Source organism: Solanum tuberosum, unplaced genomic scaffold (assembly GCF_000226075.1).
Source record: "Solanum tuberosum cultivar DM 1-3 516 R44 unplaced genomic scaffold, SolTub_3.0 scf00037, whole genome shotgun sequence".
In the NCBI taxonomy this organism is placed as follows: domain Eukaryota; kingdom Viridiplantae; phylum Streptophyta; class Magnoliopsida; order Solanales; family Solanaceae; genus Solanum; species Solanum tuberosum.
The window spans coordinates 1,649,807-1,669,883 of NW_006238961.1; the positions used below are offsets into that span (position 1 = coordinate 1,649,807).

Below are 20,077 nucleotides of genomic sequence, written 5' to 3' on the forward strand. Positions count from 1 at the left end.
TTGAATCAACAACTTGGTCTTTCAAGAGCTTGTGATACTCGTTGGGGATCTCATTATAAATCCTTTAACAATTTTATTATTATGTTTGGCTCTATTCTTGAGGTTCTTGAATCACTTGCTCTTGATGCAAGGAGTATGGATGAAAGAGCCAAGGCAATGGGACATCTTGAAGCTTGTCAAACATTTGAGATTGCGTTTATGTTGCATTTGATGAGAGATGTCTTAGAAATCACAAATGAAATGAATGGGATTCTCTTATTGCCAAGGTATCTACATTTTGTATCAAACATGATGTTTTGATACCTAACTTTGAGGAGCCATATGTTAGCTCTTTAAGATCACGGCGGAAACTTGCTAACTATACAATCTTACATCATTATCGTGTTGAAGTGTTTTGCAATATCATTGATTGGCAACTTCAAGAACTTAATGATCGTTTTGATGAGGTGACTACCGATTTGCTCCATGTAATTGCTTGCTTGAATCCAATTAACTCATTTTCAAGTTTTGACATAAGAAAAGTAATGAGAATGGCTGAATTATATCCAGATGACTTTGATGAATCCAATATGAGTATTCTTGAGAATGAACTTGCAAGTTACATTGTTGATGTTCGTGATGTTGATGAAAGGTTCTCCGATCTAAATGGGCTTTGTGATCTTTCCAAAAGATTAGTTCAGACAAAGAAACATTCAAATTATCCTCTTGTATTTCGCTTAGTGAAACTTGCTCTACTTTTACCAGTTGCCACTGCCTCCGTTGAAAGAGCTTTTTCGGCAATGAAGTTTATCAAGAATGACTTGCGGAGTCAAATGAGTGATGATTTTTTTAGTGGTTGTTTGGTGCCTTATTTAGAAAAAGATGTATTTGATAAGATTTCTAATGATGTTATTATTAAGACATTTCAAGATATGAAACCTCGTAGAATACAATTGTAAAAATGTATGTAGTTGTATTTTCAAATGTAAAACTATGTTTTGATAGGTTTATCCGCATGTTTGGTTTCTTAACCTCCCTTCAAGGTTGTGTAGTTTTGTAATGTAATGAAGTCATTTTATGCCAAAAAGAATTTTTGTGAAGAAATAGTATTTTCGCTTTGATTTGTGTTTTTTGTTAGTCTTTCTAATGTTAAATTTGTGCTTGCTCTCCATTTGCACTTTCAGGAGCCGAAGAGAATTCTAAAGGAATTGAAGAACTTGTAGAACTTTTTGATTGAGTTGTGCTACTTTATTATCATTTTATAGATATGTACTTTAAATTTGTTTCTTAAGATGAGTTGTAATTGTAAGAAATTATTTGAACTAAGGATTTTTTTTGTCTTCCGTTCATATATGACCCGACCCGTTTATTTATGGATAATATTAGCGTGTTTAATTTTTTTTTTGAACCCCCTTGATAGAATTCCTGCCTCCGCCACTGACTATAGCGGTGCCTCCATAGCAGATGATTCTCGCTATAGTGGTTGACATCAGCCCGAATCAATTCAAATTTACCAAATTGTTGTGTACTCCAATTTTTAAATTGGCAATGCATTTTCAAGATTTTTGACTTTCCGCATGAGGTGCCTTATGAATAACAATGGATCACGTTGTGACAAAAATCTAATAGAAGTGAGTTTTTTTATTTTACCCAATAAAAAATGACAAGTAATAAATAATATTTTTAAAATAAAATAAAGATGTGGTTGTTAGTTTCATCCTTGAACTTGATGAGAATTATTAGTTTCGTTCCCAAACTATTAGTAACCTTAAAAACATCTCTCTACTTGACTAACTAAATTTTAAAACACCCTTCTTATGTCATGAAATATATCTATGTATATGTCATATTAGCATAAAATTGCATGCGTATGCGTGTGAATAACAGGTTTCTGTGTATGGTATGAAATCGGTGTATTTAAGTTCAATTAGTCAACTAGAAGGGTATTTTAAAGATTGTCAATAGTTCGATGATGAAACTAATAATTCGTTCCAAATTCAAAAGTATTTTTGTAGGAATAACAAATGGGGTAGGTGACTTGTGCCTTAAACAACAAAAATAGAATATTATAAATAATAGATCATACAACTTTACTTTATCCCACACAATCATGTTCCTTGCCCTTTCTTATTACTATTCCTAATTGCCAGTGAGTAATTTTTGAAAATCACATTAACGGTAAATGTGTGTACTAAAGAAGAAAATAAACTAATAAGATTATCTCATTTTGAATAGTTCAAAAGAAATTCAATACTTTTTCAGAAGCAGAGAACAATCTCTATGAAAATTACAATTGATTACTAGCTATTTATTGGGATGATATATTGAGTGATTTAGTACTCATTACAACCAAGTAAAAGCTCATTAGTAAAATCCTTGAGATTCACATTTGATAAATCAGTTTCCTTCATAGCTTTCTTAGCCAAATCCTTCCATTTCTTGACATTCTTTCTCAATCATCGTATCCCATTGTGATCTCTATACACCTCTCAAACTCATCTCTTTCCACGATACCACATTCATTGTCATTCACTCTGACTCCATTCTTCCAAACACCTTGAACGATCATTGTATTACAAACTTGATCATTCTAGATCTGACACACCACAACGGGTACCCTAGAAGCTATGCCCTCCTGGGTCAAATTCAATAAACTGTGAGTTAGAAAATATTCAACAAAATGGTGTTTAAGAAACTTGCACGAGTGAGCACCAATTCACTATTTTCCCCTCCTTTTGCAGTTCTTCTTTGCAACTCAACTTTTCCTTCGTCTTTTCATCAATTTTACCCTTCCCTTATCACCCACAAAAATGGCCTCCCACATTTCAACAACCCTTGACCAATCTCTTCCATCAATTGACTTGATATCTCAGAGTAACTACAAAATGATATGTAAATAACTAATCTACTAGTCATTAAATTCAATCAATCCCTATTAGTTTTTTAACTAAGCTCTATCATATAAACTCCAAAAGAATTATCATCAAGCAAATTTAAAGGAATAGAAGGCACAATCACAATAGTCACATTCTTTAAAATCCTCAAAGTATCAAATTCCAAATCATCGAAAGCGTTCACAAGAATTCTTGAATTTTCTTCACTATTTAGTATCTCAATTTGCCACTTCTAGACTAAACTGCCCAATTGTTACCCTTCACATCATCAAATACAAGAAAAGGAAAATAAATAGGACTTAGAGGTGGAAATCTTTGTAACTCTATTATTTTATACTTAGAATCACAATTCTTGAAATAATCAGAAATCTAAAATAAGAAAGATAAAAAACTATGGCAGGTTGGATTCAAAGTAGTGTAGATGGGATATTAAATATTTTTGTCCACTAGACAAGCCCAATCCAAAATAGTAGTGTAGATAACATATTAAAAGAGGAACTATTTTTTGCATTTGATTGGATTAAATTGAAAATGCAATAAATAATTCTCTCTTTTCACATGTCATATACACTATTAGTATGGATTGAGTTGTTTCAGTGGGCAAAAAAATTTAATATCCCATCTACATTATTTTGGATCCAAACAACCATTGTTTTTTTTATATTTATTATTATAAATTTACTGATTATTCTGATTATTTCAAGAATTGTGATTCTAAAAATAAAATAACAAAGTTACAAAGATATCCACCACTTAGTCCAATTGATTTTCTTCTATTGTATTTGATGATGTGGAGAGTAGCAACTGACCAGTTGAGTCTATGAAGAGGCAAACTAAGATATTGAATAGTGAAGAAAAACCAAGAATTATTGTGTGCACTTTTAATGACTTGGAATTTGATGCTTTGAGAATTTTAAAGAATGCGACTATGGTAGAAATTGGGTCTTCAATTCCTTCAAATTTTCTTGATGATAATTCTTGGGGAGATGATATGATAAAAGATTAGTTCAAACATTATATGGATTGATTGGATTTAATGACTAATGTATCAGTTACTTACATTGCATTTGGTAGTTACTCTGAGATATCAAGTCAGTTGATGCAGTAGATTGGTCAAGGGTTGTTGAAATGTGGGAGGCCATTTTTGTGGGTGATAAGGGAGGGGGAAACCGTAGAAAAAGATGGAGGAAAGTTGAGTTGTACAGACGAACTGGAAAAGCAGGAGAAGATACTAAGTTGGAGCTCGCGAGTGGAAGTTTTGGAACACCCTTCTGTTGGTTATTTCCTAACTCACTATGGGTGGAATTTAACTTGAAGTTGTATTTCAAATTTGGAAAAAACACTATGATTTACATGTTCTCTATTTGATTTTTTCACTTTCAAAGTTACATTAAAATAAGTACTCAAGCATGAAAATTACACTAAATACTTTTTTGGAAAAAACATAACCAAATATAACGTCATCTTCAAATCTATCTTCATAAATTTCAAATAAAAATATTTGGAATCTATGGCAAACCACCTACGGCACTCTCCATCCTAATTCAAGTGTTTAACTTTTCTTTTTTGATTTGTCCTAAGAAAAAGTGTCTCTATCTACTTAGTAAGTCTTTTTTAACTTCAACACTCTATATAGCATGTTTAAAATTACTAGATTTAAACGATGCACACATTTTTAATTTAAGATCATAAAATTTAAAAGTTAATTTTATTTTTAAAATTTAATATCAAGTCAAACTAAACACTAAATTTAAATGATGAGAGTGTATATATATATACACTCTCATCATTTAAATTTAGTGTTTCATTTGACCTGATATGAAATTATTATTATTTATTTATTTTTATTTTATTTTTTTTAAAATAAATATATATATATATATATATATATATACAGAACTTGTGGTTATTGCATATCCTCTATTTTTAATACTCCCTTTGTCTTTATTTATATAACCCACTTTCATTTTTAGTCAATACAAAAAATAATGACATATTTCTATATTTAGTAATAATTTAACTTTAAAATACTCATTTTACCCTTAATGAAATTATTTATAGCCTCACAAAACTGTTATTTTGGACTAAAGGTTTTATGTGAAGGTCCAAATATGACTTTTGTATACAAAAGTGTGCACACTGTCTGGCATTGGAGAAAGATATATCACTAAAACAGTTGTACTTGAAATGATGAATGGAAAGGCATTTTCATTAGCTAGTGTGCGTACCTTATCACATGACATTTGCCTCCGTGCTCCGGCCGGTGAATATTGTACCATCATGTATACTCGCACTCATTTCTGCATTTACATAGCTAGTGTATGTAATCAAGATCTTCAGTTCCAGCCCAAATATAAATACCTTCTAGCAAAAATCAATAGAAATACACTAATTAAGTTCTAGAGTGATGAGGAAAGCAGCCATGTGGTCATGCAAATGAGAATAAAGGTAAATTGTCTCTTCTCAATAAAATAATAGATACATATAAAACTTTACACAAATATCCAAACCTTGCATACTGAATCAAAAAGAAAATATGAAAAGATAAATAGAGCACAAATACAAAATAATTTTACACACAACTAAAAATTCTACATATTCATATCTATAGTAGTAAAATCAAAGGCATAAATGATAACCACGAAAAAGTTAGAGGAAATTAAGTCAAACTAACTAGCCAAGAGACTCAAATTGGTCCAGAAGTCTAATTACATGTTAATGCCAATCAAGTGCTAAATATAATAACACAGGGACAACTTCTTGTTCTTTTAGCTTTAATATCAAACCAAATGAAATATTGACTTCTAAACTGAGAACATAATTAATGATATTAACAAATAAAAAAAGTTGTTAAACTCAGCTTGCTTCAGCTTAGATTAAAGCTTGATGAACTCCATTAATAGAGAATTCTTCAATATAGAGAGAGAAATTGGAAACTACTTTTTAGATCTCATTATCTTGAAGTGAATCAAGGAGTCATACTGATCATCTATTTATACAAAAGAGAAGGAAAAATATCTAGCCTAACTAACTTGAATCCTGCAACTATACACAACTGAAAATAATGAGATAAAATATCTAATTATCTAACTAACTCATAACAGAGTATAGTTAACTTGTAAGCAATGTGAATAGTCTCAACAACCCCCCCCCCCTACTCAAGTTAGAGGTGATGCAATCACTGCCAACTTGGATAGAACAGTGGAATGTTTAACCCAGTGAGTGCTTTGGTGAGGATGTCAGCCAACTGATTGTCAGTGCCAACATGGTGTAGGGTGATTAGTCCTTCTTGAAGTTTAGTTCTATCAAAGTGGCAATCTATCTCGATATCTTTTGTACGCTCATGGAAGACAGGATTTCTGGTAATGTGTAAAGTAGATTGACTATCACAAAATACGTGGAAAAGATTGGTAATGACTGTAAGTTCATCAAATAATCTCTGCAACCAAACCAATTCACCAACTACCTTTCTAAGGGACCTATACTCTGCCTCAGTTGAAGATAGAGAGATGATTTCTTGCTTCTTGGATTTCCACCTCACAAGACTGTTGCCAAGTAGGACAACATAACCAGTAACATATTTCCTAGAATCAGGACAGGAAGCCCCATCACAAATGGACTTAACAGAGTAGTCATCTGAGATGGACATGAACATTCCCAAGGTGGGAACTTGTTTTAAATATCTTAATGTGTAGAGTGTTTCCTGTAGATGGGGTTCTCTCGGTAGATACATGAATTGACTTAGGTGTTGAACTCCACAAGAAATATCAAGCCTAGTGTTTGTGGGGAAATTTAATTTACCAATGAGCTTCATGTACTAGGCAGGATCTGAGAGTATTAGTGAACCTTCATCATCTCGAAGCTTGATCAAGGGATCAAGAGGTGAGGAGAATGATATGAATTGACTATAATTATATTCTTTGAGTAGGTCAAGGGTAAATTTCCATTGAGAGATAAGAAAGCCATCATGTTTATACAAAACCTCTAAACCAAGGAAATAATGTAGTTTCCCCAAATCCTTCATCTTGAAGGTGTCATGTAGGAAAGACATCACGACAGTGGTTTCAACTAGGTCTGTATCAGTGAGTAAAACATCATCCACATAAACTGCTACAAAAACAATAGAAGATTCTAACTTCCTGTGGAATAGAGAATAATTATTCATGGAATGTGTGTAACCTCTAGAGTTGAGTGCACCAGTTAATCTTGCATACCATTGTTTGATGGCATGTATGAGTCCATACAGGGACTTATTTAACTTGCATACAAGTCCAGATCTGCCAGTGTCTAATCCATGTGGTACATCCATATAAACCTCTTCATGCAATTTTTCATGAAGGAGTGAATTGTTCATATATAACTGAAAAATATCCCAACATTTCTTAGTTGCAGTAGCAAGTAAAGCTCTGAAAGCTGTCATTTTAACAACATGGGAAAAGTTTCATTATAGTCAACTCCAACATGTTGTGTGTATCCCTTCACAATTAACCTTTCCTTTAACCTCTCAACAGTCTCATCTGCCTTATGTTTGATATTATACACCCACTTACAACCAATGAATTTCTTATCAAGTGGCAAGGAACCAGATCCCAGGTATTGTTCTCATGTAGTGCATGAAATTCTTGTGTCATAGAAATCTACCATGTAGGATTCATAGTTGCTTCTTCATAATATGATGGTTCACAGACTAAATGGAAATAAATCTTCAGGGGTAATATGACTGTTTTGGGAGAAGGAGGCATAGATATAAAGTGAAGTGGGCTTAGGGACATGATGAATGTAGTATTGTAAGTAGGATGGTAGTTTGTAGTCTCTTGTTGACTTCCTAGGTATTGGTGGGACTACAGATAGATGTGGAGACATGTTAGTGTGTGCAGTAGGAAGTGTTGCACGATGTGAGGTTGATGAGGTATGAGTAGGGCTAGTAGGTATGGTGATGGAGGTATCAGGTGGCTCAAATTGGTTAGGAATCGCATTGGACCTTAGATCACATTGTCCATCAAGAAGGGTATTGGAGGTGGCAGAAGGAGATACAGGATCAGGGGATAAAGAGGAAAAATGAGGGAGGTTAGAATAGTAGAAAGGGGAATTAGGAAATGTGGTAGCATCTTTTTCTTTTGCTAATAAAAATGGAAAGATTATCTCATGAAATACTACATCTCAAGACACATGAATTTTCCTAGTGGCTAGGTTCAGAACTTTGTACCCCTTTGTGTTGGGAGGATAGCCTATGAATACATGATGATTGGCCTTAGGGTCAAAAGTTGGTCATGTGAATTTCAGGTGTGGTTGGATAGCATAAGCAACCAAAACTTCTCATATGATAGTATGAGGGTTTTGTTGTTGGAGTATTATTCCAAATGGACAATTGTTATGCAAGACATGTGAAGGTAATTTGTTAATTATGTAAGTAGCTGTCAGAATACATTCACCCCAGTATTTTATGGCTAATTTGGACTGAAAAAGTAGGGATATAGTTGTTTCAAGTAGGTATTTATGTTTCCTTTTCACAATATTATTTGTTTGTGGTATATGCGGACATGAGTTTTTATGTATAATAATGCCTTTGGGTTGAAATAAATAGGTGGCTTCATTATTGGAAAATTCTCGTCCATTGTCTAATCTAATAGTCTTTACTATGGTACTAAACTAATTTTCGACCATGGATATGAAAGATTGGATTACGCACAAAGCATTGCTTTTACTACTTAATAGATATGTCCGTGTTGCTCTATAGTGGTCATCCACAAGAGTAAGAAAATAGTAAAGTTATTATATGTCTTGGTATGATATGGTCCCCATAAGTCTATGTGTAGCCGGTCAAAACATTTTGAAGAAGTGGTGATTCTGGTAGGGAAGGGAAGCCTGGGTTGTCTAGCCATGGGGCATATTTGGCAAAAGAAAGGTTGCTTGGTTGAGAACTGTACTGGTATTGAGATTAAACCTTTCATTTTACAGAAGGGACATGACCAAGTTTGGAAGTATGAGCAGACACATTATTTCTATCATCCACAACAGGATCTTTTTCATTAGAAGGAAAACAAGAATCATGAGCAGGAGTATTCTCCTCCTTAGCAACAACAGATGAAATTTCTTTAACATCAAAATGGAGGGAACATGAATGGAAATGACACTAAAATTGTACATTGTTATATTGAATACATGATAACAAGGGAAACAAAAAATGCTATCTTGCTAAGTAATGGGATTTTTCTTCTGTAGACAGTGTGAGTAGAAGATATACAGCCCATCATGCACTCTACCAATCACCAGAGGCCTCTTCTGTGAAGGGGCCTGCAGTAGACAAAGAGAGTTAGTAAATGAGACAATGCATTTAAGGTTGTAGCCAAAGAGCTGATGGAAATCAGAATGTACTTGAAAGTAGGTATAAAAATAACATTAGTCAATGTGATTTCGGGAGCCAATTTCACCTCTCCAATTTGAGTTACCTTAACTTTGTAAGCATTAGGAAATCTAACAAGTATGAGGTATGCTATTGTGATGAGGTTTGTTAGATGGTTTTTGTCAAAGGTGATATGATGTGTAGCCCTTGAGTCTAGGATCCATGAGTCAGTTTTTATTTTGAAACATCCAAGAAATAGTTTATCAAAATCTACAGAAGAGTTACAAACAATTATACCTGCAAAGTTGGCAGCTCTATTGGTAGGGATTGAGTCAGCAACAGATCCATCCTGCATGTTTCCATCTTGGAATTGTTGCAACATGCTAACTAGATGATTATAATGTTCTTTGGATAAGCTGGTAGGTCCATTCTGAGTGTTGACTTGACTTCTCTCATTTGAGTAGGAGGTATGCAGATCTCCATGAATATTGGTTACAATTCTCTTTCCTTTATACCCTATGTTCTGTGAATTGGGGTTGAAGTTGTTTTGTTGATTTCTCTGTGCATGATTGGTGCAGGATTGATTATTGAGACCTGAGTTGTTGGGATAACCATCAATCTTATAGCATTTGTCTTTTATGTGTCCCAATCTCTTGTAATAATCACATAAGAGCCTTGTTTTGGTGCCACTATTAGTGTAGTTGGTCTGGAAGTTTTGAAAATCTGATGAACCACAAAGGTTTCGTAAAATTGCACCTGATGATGAGGACGCACCTGAGGAAAAGACATTCAAAGAAGAAGATTCTGCAAAAAACTGACTCTTCGGCTTGAATTCTCGTTGCTTTTCTTCCTGGACAAAGAAAGCAAACGCTTGTCCCATAGATGGTAAAGGATTCATCATGAGCATGCTTTCTCGAATGATGGTATAAATATCGTTCAGGCCCATGATAAATTGAATAAGTTTCCTATCATGTCCAGCTTTATGCATGGTGTCCTTGGCACTACAAGTGCAGAGACAACTGCAATTGCTCTTCACACACAGGGTGTTGAGCTCTTTCCAGAGCTTCTTCATCCTGGTATAGTAGAAAGTAATGTCCAGATTACCCTGCCCAAGATCGTTAATCTCCATTAGAATCTGATATAGCTTGACCCCATTAGTCTGGTCATATCGATCCTACAGCTCACTCCACAATTTTGATAAATCGAATACGTATTCAACACTATCCACAATGTCCTTAATGAGGGAATTCAAGATCCAGGAAGTCAACATGGCATCGCATCAATCCCATTAGCGACAATCAGCAGTCGTTTGAGCTAGTTTTTTACATTCCCATTGATGAACCCCAATTTGTTCTTTACGGCGAGTGAGCATAACACACCCCTCTTCCATGAGCGAAATCCAACTCCATCAAATGGAACAGGAACCAACACTGTACCGGCACTCTCAGACGGATGGATGTACAAAGGACTTCCAAATATCAAAGGTTAGGAAGATGAAACAGACGAACTAGTGGTTTGATTAATAATTTTAATCATGACGAGAATAGATCAAATAATAGGAATAGAATTGCTTAAAGCAAAGAGAGATTTGCATAGGAAAAAGATCTGTAGAATCATATCGAAATTGAAATCGAACGATATGAGATGCAAAGATATTGAGAAAAAAATTTGGACCAAAATGAAATTTAGAGGAAGAGAGACCTTCTATGGCTCTGATACCATGTTAAACTCAGCTTGTTTCAACTTAGATTAAAGCTTGATGAACTCCATTAATGGAGAATTCTTCAATATAGAGAGAGAAATTGGAAACTTCTTTTCAGATCTCATTATCATGAAGTGAATCAAGGAGTCATACAAATCATCTATTTATACAAGAGAGAAGGAAAAATATCTAGTCTAACTAACTTGAATCCTGCAACTATACACAGCTGGAAATAATGAGATTAAATATCTGATTATCTAACTAACTCATAACCGACTATAGCTAACTTGTAAGCAATATAAATAGTCTCAACAAAAGCATCTCTTGCAACAGACCACTTCAAGTAACAAAGAAGCAGTGAGGGTGGAGCACAATTTCAGAGAAGGCAATAGATTTGCTGATTTTCTAACTAATCAAGTTTTCTGTATTGCTGGTGCTAATCATATTATATATAACTCAAGACATTTTTTTAACAACTAAGCCTATTTTACTATTTTGGATATAGATATAGCCCAAGTTCTAATTTAAAAATTAGAAACATCAAAAATAGGGATTTCAGGGTTACAGATTGTGTTCCATATAAATTATTACAGGAGGGACAAGGCAAAAAGAGAAACAGTTGAGAGATAGACAAATCTTCCATGTAGATGACTGACTTACCATGGCCTTTATTCTTTCACAATGGTTTCACCGTTTAGGTCATTCTGTAGAAAAAAGATATCGGAGATGGTTAATATTTAAAAAAAAAAAAGCGAGTCTTGAAACATTTATTACTTATCTAATAAGTTTGGGGACATTAAATCAAAAAGAAGCTTACCAGTCACATTTTTTAGCTGAAGAATTTTTTAACGAAATCAGAACTCATGGCATTTGTTAGAGGTTTTAAATTTCTAAGGTGGATTCTATCCAAGCTTAGATATTTGTATTGTGTTTCTCCGATCTGATGTTAGAATCCCGATTTCATTCTTCGATATCGCCATTATTATCTTGGCAAGCTTGAGAATTCACAAGAAAGAAGAAGAGGCGACATTATCGATACAAGGGCTAGATGTTTCTTGTTAGGTTTAGCAGCTTTCCTTTTATTTTCTTTTTAAGGCTTGTTGTATCGGGTCATTATTTAGGGCCTTGATTTATGCATTGGTTTTTTATTTAATAAATGGGCTTGCATGACTGCTTTTAATTTGAAAAATATATAAAACAAAAAGGCATACACTAGTTCTTCCTCTTCATACGTTACTGCTTTTTCTCTTTTATGAGTAATTGTATTCAAATATCTCTTTTATGCTATGTTAGTAATTTGAAACTTTATTCCTTTTTCCATGTTATTTCAGTTTTGTATGATATCCTAGTGTTGTGCTATGCCATGTGGTTAGCTTGAGTCCACTCGTGACTCTAGGCACCATGTCACGTTTAGGGGTAGTCTTGGGTCGTAACAATAGGGCGCCAAACTCTTGGTCACGGAGTCATGTTTCTAGTTGACGTTATTTTCCTACTTGTCAGAAGATTGGTAAGAACCATACGGAATAATGCATGGATGGTACCAGTAGTTTCTTTGGATGTTGTAAGACTAGTCATAGATTGAAGGATTGCCCATCTATTGCAAGCAAGGTAGAAATGTTCATCAGCTGACTCAGCCTAGTGCTTTAGTAAGTCGCCCGACTCAACACGATACCACATCTAGCTCTGATGGAAGACAGAGTCAAAATAAGTTTAATGCTCTTCAGACTCGATAGGATCGGGAGGGCTCTTATATGGTCAATGTATGTTACGAGTCTTTCGATTTGAAATTGTTGCCTTGTTAGATTTAGGAGCCACACATTCCTTTGTGACTCTTTATGTTTCTATGACATTTGATGTCAGTCTCGAAATTCTAGCAAAACTCTTCTCAGTCTATACTCTTGTTGGTGAGTTAGTTTTACCTAAACGGGTTTATAGAAATTTCTCGATTGCAATTTTTCAGAAAAAACCTAAGTCAAACTAGTTGAGTTAGACATGCTTAATTTTGATCTCATTCTAGATATGGATTGTGTCATGATCCCAACCATCGTGAGTGGCACCCACACTGAAGCAACCTGATGGAATAACCAAGGACTGATCCAAACTAACCCAACACTATATAAATAAACCAAGTTTTAGCAATAAAATAAAGAAAATAGTTTAGTAACTATAAAATTGAGTCCCCATAAACTCAACTCAATAGCTAAGACAATTGTGACGCGGAATTATCTCTAAGAATTGAAAGACACCATACAAAAACTCTAAATATTCAAACTAGGGAAAAAACCTCAAAATCTAAACATAACTAAAGTCTATAGTCTATCCGAACAAATGGACACGAAAATGTAGAAGAATCCATGGAAGCCTGGAAAAAAAAACTCATCCTTGGACTTGGAATTAAACGTCTCTCAACTGAGGTCTTGGATCAGTCGTTGGAAAATTCGCTACACTCAACAAGAAAGGAAAAAAAGTGCAGTAATAGTACAGAAACCACCGTGTACTAGTAGGATCACTTGGCCAATCCAAGATTATGAAGGTAAACAGTTCACCAGAAAATAATAATACATAATAATACACATATCAACAATTACCAACCAGATACTCACAATCATATGTCATGAATGAACCAATGCATAAAACATGTAATATGATCATAATGCAAATATCTGGTCCTCTCATGGAACCATAATCACATACTTGATTCCTCTCAACGAAATTATTAGTGTCATACCAGGCATGGTATCCAAACCAATCATATATCTTGTAACAATGTGGTACTCGATCCGACCAACAACATTGTGTACTAGTGTGGTACCCGAGCCAACCACCAATCACAAACAAGCATGCATAATCACAAAGCACAATGAACAAGACCACTTAAAAACCCCAAGTCACACAAGTTCATTACATAAGATTACATACACTATGTCATTTCATATGCCTCCCTATAACGCATTGAACATATGATACTAAAAAGCAGTAGACATGCATAGATACGTAAATAAAAAACATACAAACATCACTTACCCAAATCAAGCCTCTTGAAAATTCTAAATAGCCCAAGCTTTCCCCTTGTGAAGTGCCTCAGCTTATTCTTAGTTTAAAATAAGCAATACAAATAATAATCAATCTCTAATGGCCTATTAATTTACCCAGATTATTAACAAATTCCAACCCCGGCCAAAATGTGATCATCTTTCCTAACTTAGGGCTCTTTTCCTCCATGTAATCATGCAAAAACCTTCCCCCAATAGCAACGGCCTAGTTTCTAAGGCTTAAGAAACAATTTGCAATATTGGGGAGTCAAAAAAAAAAATCTCAATGAATTTCATGGGAAAACTTTTGAAGATTACCCAAAATAGCCCCTCCAAATTTCAAGAACTAAAAGTGCAGAAAATAAGGGTTTGGGGCATTTGTGCATAAAATCCCTATTTTGTCTCTATAGCAGCCCATGTCTCGCTATTGCGACGTCGTTATAGAGTCAACTTACCCCGCTATAGTGGTCTGAGAGCCGCTATAGTAGGACACCACCCACTGAAGCGAGATCGACGAGAGATATGTAGCTCAACATCCGCAAATAGGCCCCTTTTACAACAGAACTTTTTCCCTTGATGTCACAACACATACCTTGCACGCCAAGTTTAATTCCAGGAGTTTTACTTACCCGAATTCAATTCTAAAGTTCCTATGGACTCCTTAATGTCTTGTATACAAGTATACATCAATAAAATTTCAACAAAAAGACCCCACTCCTTCTCGGATGGCTCTAGACTCCACCAAGCCCAATTTCTATCTAAGGCTGGCCTAACGAAGAATTTTAAGTTACTACCAGAAAGTTTTGTGGGTCCAAATTCTTTCCCTATGGACCTACTCATAACGACCATGTTAGGTCATTACAAACTAGCTTCATGATAGTTATGCCTCAATTGATTGTAGAACCAAAGTCGTTAAATTTTAATTTCCAATAAGCCAGTCATAGAATGAAAGGGTAGTACCTCAACACCTATAGATCAGTTTATCTCGGGCCTTAAGGCCAGAAAGATAATTTATAAGGGTTGTATCTATCATCTATTTTGGATTAGGGATACCAGTTTTGGAACCTCAAATCCTCATTAAGTTTCGTTGGTGAATGAATTTCTAGAATTGTTTCTCGGTGATTTTCCCAACCCCCCCCCCCAAGGGAAATCAATTTCATTAGCTCAGAGTTAGAGAATGTAACATTCTGAATATGTCCTTCAGAACTAGGTATGGTCACTATGAATTTTTGGTTTTGTCTTTTGGACTAACAAATGCTCCGGCAACTTTCATGGATTTGTTGAACATAGTGTTCAAATATTATTTTTAGATATGTTCGTCATTCTTTTCATAGATGACATTTTTATCCATTCTTGGAGTAAGGATGAACATGCAGATCATTTGATGATTGTCTTTCCGATTCTTAAGAATCGTCAATTATTTGCTAAATTCAGTAAGTTTGAGTTTTGGACAACAATTCTAGAGAGTAAGCATATGAATCACTAAATAAGATATTTTTTTTAACAACAAGATCATTCGACTTTGATTAAATATTATATAAATGAAATCAACATAACAAAAGATACGTCGATTGAAGTTATTAAAAACAATGAGGAGGTGAAAATGATGAGAATCTTTAACATTTACTCTAACATCTGTCATAATAGTTGCGCAAGAAAATCTTTGTGTAATTAGAAAATTTATTGGAACATAGTTATATTTGCATATTATCCGATCTCCAAATATATAATAACATTAAAATTTAATATAACATATTGACCAAGCGGCTTAACGCTTAATAATTCGTTAAATTATAAAAATTCATAATCAATGAACCAAAAGTGCATATATCCATTAATTGAAGACTAGAAGTGTTAATTTCCCTTAAGTTTTGATGGAACAAAAGAAATTTCTTTTATACATCCCATATAATGAGAAAATGATTTAAAACATTTTCCTTGAATAATTGAGAATAACTACACTTAAAGAGATTGACAAGTTAAAAAAATAAAATAGAAAATAGGAAAGAGATCTTAAATAACATTCAATCCATTATCACTTCTCCATGAACAATAAATAGTTGACTGGTAATATTAATTTAAGGAAACATTACTATATTACATATTAGCATGATAATCTAGACTTTGTTCCCATAAAATTTCATATTATAGAACTATATAAAGACTAATACTTCACTCATATATAGACCACATTGTGTAGCAAAAAAAGAAAGAAAAATGAAGTCTTCACATTCAATTTGCCAATAACTTTTCTTGTTTTGACTATATATTATTCATGTTCTTTGGTTCATTGTATACAATTTACTGTATTAATCAACAATGAATTAACTGCCAATTTAGGAGCTCATTGTATAATTATGGGTTTTGATGATGGAACTTTGCCAATTCCACAAGGAACTAAAGTTTCTTTTCCAGTGAATTTTGGTAATCCAACACAAGAAGCAATTGCTTCATGTGCTTTGACTGCTCAAACATCAGAAGGGATACATGGTACATTTGTTCTCTTTGATAATAATAGAGATTCTCAAAGATGTGAAAATAATATATGTGAATGGCATGCAAAGAATGATGGATTGTATCTCAATATTCAAGGCAATCAAGTATTGCAATTCAAGTGGTCCTCTTAGAATTAATTAATTACTATGGGATTTGAATTATTGGTACTCAAATGATTCTTGTAATGGGGAGGGGAATAATTAGTGAAGTTTACATGTTGTTAGTTGTTTTTGTTACTTAATACTTTATTCAATGTTTTGTAATAAGAATATGATGAAGTATGAGACTTTTGAGCTATGTGATAAAGGTTTGAATTCTTGATGTGCGTCTAACTTATATTTCTTATATTGCTCTTTTATATTTATTTTTTTGTATCTTACTAACTTCATTTAATTTGTTTAGGCTCGATTATTTTACGAAATTTAAAAGGAATATATCCTAAATTCGATTTTATAAAAATAAATATTTTAAAAGGTATTTATGGATTGAGTTTCAGGTTGGGTATAGTAAAACGTATTTTGGAGATTTTGGGTAAACGGTATTGCGAGGCATAAGATGTACGCTTAGGCATTGGACAAATAAGACTATAAAACGTAACACCCGAAAAATTTCTAAGCGAAGATTCCAACCATTCTTCATTTGTGTATAAGGCCATATCAGATAATTCATAAATTATGCTTAGGTGTTAAGGTCAATTCTTTAGTATATTGATATATTTGGACATAAATTCAGTTTACAAGAATCCCTTAATACAAAGTTGAGTTGAAAGATTTCTTACTGATTGAGTTTTAATATAAGATTCTACTTAGATCAACTTTGAATGACCATATCTCTCCGCACATAATGAATTAGGTGAATCATGACCTATCAAATTAGAGTTCTGTAAGTCCTCTGTCATGCCCCGAGCCTACACCCTGGGCAGGACTGGCACTCGAGAACCATTTCTGGCTCCAAGCGAACCCTTGGCCTGGATAGACTCTCAGCGGAAGACTCTAAGCATTATTACAATGATCAAATGCACTTATAAAACAAATGTCTCAAATTAAACTCAGAACGTTTAAGGATAAAACATTCAACTAGCCATAGATGGCAACTCAAGTCTTAACATAAGAAATAACAATGTAAAGACAACTGAACTACTAACTGTCTATGAAGCCTCTAAAACAAGGAGGGATGTCGGGACAAGACCCCCAATCATCCTAACAACTAAAGTACTAAAGCAATGAAAAAGGAGCTCTCTGGAAAGCAAGGAGGCTCGCCAACTAACTCTGAGTGCTCAACTGGATCAACGAGGCGCTGGATGATGATCCTGGTTACCTGTGTCTGCATCATAAAACGATGTAAGCCAAATGGCATCAGTACATTGAATGTTCGAGTATGCGAGGGGAAAACTAAACATAACATAAGCTTGAAAGGAATCTGAGAGAAACACTTATCTTGGCTTCACTCAACTAATGGACAACTTAACTCAAATGAAAAGTACTCAAACAATAAATAGGGTGCAGATGTACAAAGCATTTAAAACAGTAGGTAGCAATTCAATTTGTTAAACAAATGCAATAACAACTCAATTTACTCATATAATAAAGTAACATAGTTTTTGCGGGAGTTTCTCTTACCGACAACCACCACTATGAGCCTAAGTGGTGATACAGTGTCTTGCCCACGCTGCCACAATTGTCCTATACTTTACCGTCTTATAGAACGCCTTAACTAAGTGGATCCACTAGTCTATGCTAAAAAGCACTAAGGAATCATTTAAAAAGTATGATCATTTTCTACCCATGATGGCTACATGGTTTATGGAGACTTGAGTTATTATAAACTCGCATCTCCATATTGGTGCTCAATACTACTCCCAAAAATATACTTAGATCATATGTTCTTAAAACAAAACTCTTTCTTTGGTTTGAGATAATTACTCAAAACTTAGCTTAAAAGCTCTCTTGGAAATCGGTGTTTCCCTTCTTGCTCAAATGTGAAAATATTTTTTTAACTCTTGGGAATACTTAGTTCCCGTATAATCTTTGAAGAATTGAACTTTACTCTTACTCTTTACTCAACTCAAAGCCTAAGTCTTAAAACAAAGTTAAAACGTTTGTGAAAGACTTTTGAAAAACTTTATGAACTTCTCTTGACTTAATTCTTAGCCTCTTGACTTGACTCTTAACTTTCCTTGAAATGAATTATGGATTCAAGGTTTATGCTCTCATGTTTATGGATGATTTCATGATGTTTTTACGTACCTTAGAGTGTTGAAATCAACTAGAAAACATAGGTACGTTGCTAAGGAACTAGTACGGAAATATAGGGAGAGAATGGGAAGAATTGGCGTCCCTGGCGCTCTGAGAGGCGCGGGGGGCCAGCCCTTGAATTTCAGGGGCTGGGTTGGGGCACTCTCTCTGGCGCGGCGCCCCAGAGTCCAAACTTCAGAGCCCCTTTTGGGGCGGCGCCCCATTCCCCTGCCCAGGTGCACTCCGACTTTTCTTGCTCATTTGTCAACTCTAAACCCCCCATATTTCAACTTGGTTCTTTTCCCAAACACTTAGAATCAACTATACCCTCAATATATACAAGATTCAACTTGAAATTACACCTAAATACATGAATCAACCTCAAGAAACTTCAACAACAAGAACTCACAAGATTTCAAACGAATTAACATCAAGAACTCATAGGATTTACTTTCAAAACAATACAGCTTCGCTGAATTGAATCATGATTGGCGCGTGGGTGAACTAACCCAATGCTATGTGATCTCATATACCTCGTAAGGATCACCCCTTGACAAAATTCACAAGCGATTCTTGAAGAACTTGACGATTCTTGCTCCTTCTCTTTTTTTCTCCTCTTCTTTTCTCTTCTCTCAAAACCCTAACTTAGTTTTCAAAAGCGTAAACTGACCAAGTTCAGTTTAGACCCCAATTAAAGTCCTAAAAATGAAATAAAATAATTTAGTAAGGAAAAGACCAAACTACCCTTTCAAAATCCGGATTAGACTTTCTTTATTTGAACAGCCCAACTTCAAATGGGCATATCTCAGTCATATGAACTTGAAATCGCGCAAACTTGGTGGCTTTGGAAAGATAATTCCAAGATATTTCCTACGGTATATGGAAGCACACCTAACTCATCCTGAGATAGGAGTTATGGTCATTTGAAGTTGACCCAAAACTCAAACTTAACATATCTTAACAAATTTCCAAATTTTTCATTCTTTCCTAAAATGACTATTTCCAATTCTAACTCTTTCTAATTCTTTCACTGTAACACCTCGAAAATCTAAGGACCTAAGCTAGAGCCTAACATGTAGTCTAGTGTCCTAAATAGGGTTAACTTGAAGATAAGAGTCATAAAATGACCTCCCTAAGTTAGTACTAATGTTTTAGGACCTACACGTCAAGGCATGACCCCCAAGGACCCCCCAAAGGTTCTTGAGGAGGACCCAAGTGAAGGCCTAAAAAGCTGTCAAATGACAGCACCACCTACAGATGGGCACCCACGAACCGTGGGTGGACCCACGCCCTGTAGGTGGGGGTCGTGGGTCAAGACTTAGTCTCCCCATTCTTCCCTTGATCCTCCCCCTCTCAGAAAATGATGTTTCACCAACACGTGGCGTCACCCCACCTAC

At 34.6% G+C, this 20,077-nt stretch overlaps 2 pseudogenes; one reads left to right on the forward strand and one right to left on the reverse strand.

The window, feature by feature from the left end:
• Positions 1 to 2,312: 2,312 nt before the first annotated feature.
• Positions 2,313 to 3,384, reverse strand: LOC102588105 (anthocyanidin 3-O-glucoside 5-O-glucosyltransferase 1-like; annotated as a pseudogene).
• Positions 3,385 to 3,430: 46 nt separating this feature from the next.
• Positions 3,431 to 4,188, forward strand: LOC102588427 (crocetin glucosyltransferase, chloroplastic-like; annotated as a pseudogene).
• The last annotated feature ends 15,889 nt before the right edge of the window (positions 4,189 to 20,077 follow it).